This window comes from Malaya genurostris, chromosome 2, assembly GCF_030247185.1.
Source record: "Malaya genurostris strain Urasoe2022 chromosome 2, Malgen_1.1, whole genome shotgun sequence".
Lineage (NCBI taxonomy): Eukaryota > Metazoa > Arthropoda > Insecta > Diptera > Culicidae > Malaya > Malaya genurostris.
Genome location: NC_080571.1, coordinates 215,051,952 through 215,053,861, shown reverse-complemented (window position 1 = coordinate 215,053,861; position 1,910 = coordinate 215,051,952). Strand labels below are relative to the sequence as shown.

At 35.3% G+C, this 1,910-nt stretch overlaps 1 long non-coding RNA gene across 1 annotated transcript; it reads right to left on the bottom strand.

The window, feature by feature from the left end:
* Positions 1–669: 669 nt before the first annotated feature.
* LOC131432467 (uncharacterized) lies at positions 670–1,607 on the bottom strand. The gene is made up of 3 exons (XR_009229869.1): positions 1,270–1,607; positions 1,027–1,192; positions 670–966 (listed from the first exon to the last, which is right to left on the bottom strand). It is a non-coding gene; the product is annotated as an uncharacterized LOC131432467 (long non-coding RNA).
* Between the last annotated feature and the right edge of the window lie 303 nt (positions 1,608–1,910).

Here is a 1,910-nt window from a genome sequence, read left to right as displayed (position 1 = left end):
TATTTCAGATAACTTGTATATGATATTTTCAATGGATCTAATCAGATTTATCTTTCATAAATCTATGTGATTCGCACATAAAAGTTATATGAAAAGGTATATGGAAAAATATTATATGTTTATTCAAATAGCTTCTATGTGCTTTTTAAGTTCAGTGTAGGTTAAGGTTAGGTCCAATAATTTATTAAACTGCTTGATGAAACAAGTTTACGTCTTTTTTGCAAGATACCGTTTCAAACGATATCCGTAGATGAAAACTTTAAAATCTAACATGGGGCGGCGTTAAATGTAACAAATTCAAATTTCATGCGTGCTTGAAAACTTTTACCTTCATCTTTTTCTTTTGTTACCGGAAGTCGTGCCCAGTGAAATTTGTAGACCCGCATAAGTCCGATCATCGGTCCGATTATCGGACCGATTGAGCACGATATAGGGCCGATCGTAGCGCTTCAATCGGCCCGTCATCGGACAATTTTGCACCATTTGCATCAACCGCGTCAACCTTCGAACAAGCGAAACGCATCTACGCATTGGGCTGACGTAAGCCCGATATAGGACTATTGAGCGTCGGCCAATCGTCGTGCTCCTTATTTCGGCTCTTCTTTTTATTGTTTTTAGATTTTTATTTTACATTTTGAATAAAATAATAAAAATATGTTTTGATACTATTTAGCTACTTTTTATTAATGTTTTCATGAGACATTTTAATTAAATATTTTAATAACATTACTAATTGTTACATATTTTTTAACTATGTATAAATATTATAAATTCAGTATTAAATTTAGTTAACAAAGATCAATGCTGATCCCGATGATACTTGATGATAATCAAGCATGGAAATGGAAATCACAAGCATCCCTTCGGTGACTGCCAGTTTTTGCAAGATTGGATGAACGGATATAATAGTTTGAAACCATTCGTTTGACTAGATGGCATCGATGCGACGTCAAAACGCTTGTAAATCTAAAATTTATTGTAAATGCAACGCTCAAATAGTAATCAATTCACTATACGCTTTCTTACCCAAGAGGAGTCCACTATTACAATATTAGGGTTTAATTCACTCATCGGGGGTGAAAGAAATTGTATATTGGTTGGTGCTTGTGATTTATCGAGCATTCCTTTTGGTGGCGTCCAATTTTCTAGAAACAACTTCGAAACCAGCTCGTTGCGGCGTTTCGAATAAAATCTGATAGACATATAAAGATTTATGATTTTAAATTCAACACCACCATAAAATAAGCAATTTTATGAACGTTTTCTTACCCGATCAGAGTACATCATGATAACATTCCAATTCAATCCAATCATCGGATTTTTAGATTGTAAATGCTGGTTCACTGTTGCAACTTTAATTGCACCTCTCCAATAGTTAACGGCTCGCTGCTACAAATCCACCACTCTTCGCTGATGGGAGCGAATTCCTCAGAATTCGAGACAACACACACAGAACTTAGAGTTTATTGTTACTTCTGGACTTCTTTACAATCAATAACAGCGAATGCTTCCAATGCGCTGGTATGGTAACGATGAAAATAACAGATGATGTGAAAAATTTAGTCAAACGCGGAAGAGAGAGAATTTTTCGAATATATACCAACGCAAAAACAAATTACTCTTTCTCTTTTGCTCTAACGAGGTACAATGTAAACGTCAAAATTTTTGAAACGCAAATGCAACTCGCCCGCCCGATTTGCACGACGGGCGAATTTATTGGGTGGTGATACATTTTCGCCCGGTCATAAGAAAGGCGAAAAAAGAGAGCCGTCGATGATGCAGTGTGGCCAATCTGGATTTGTTCGAGTATTAAAATATTGATTAATTAATTTTATTTCATATTGCATTCAGATATTTCCTCTCTTATTAGCGGCCCTTACACGATCATTAAAAGTGTCATTACTAAAAAG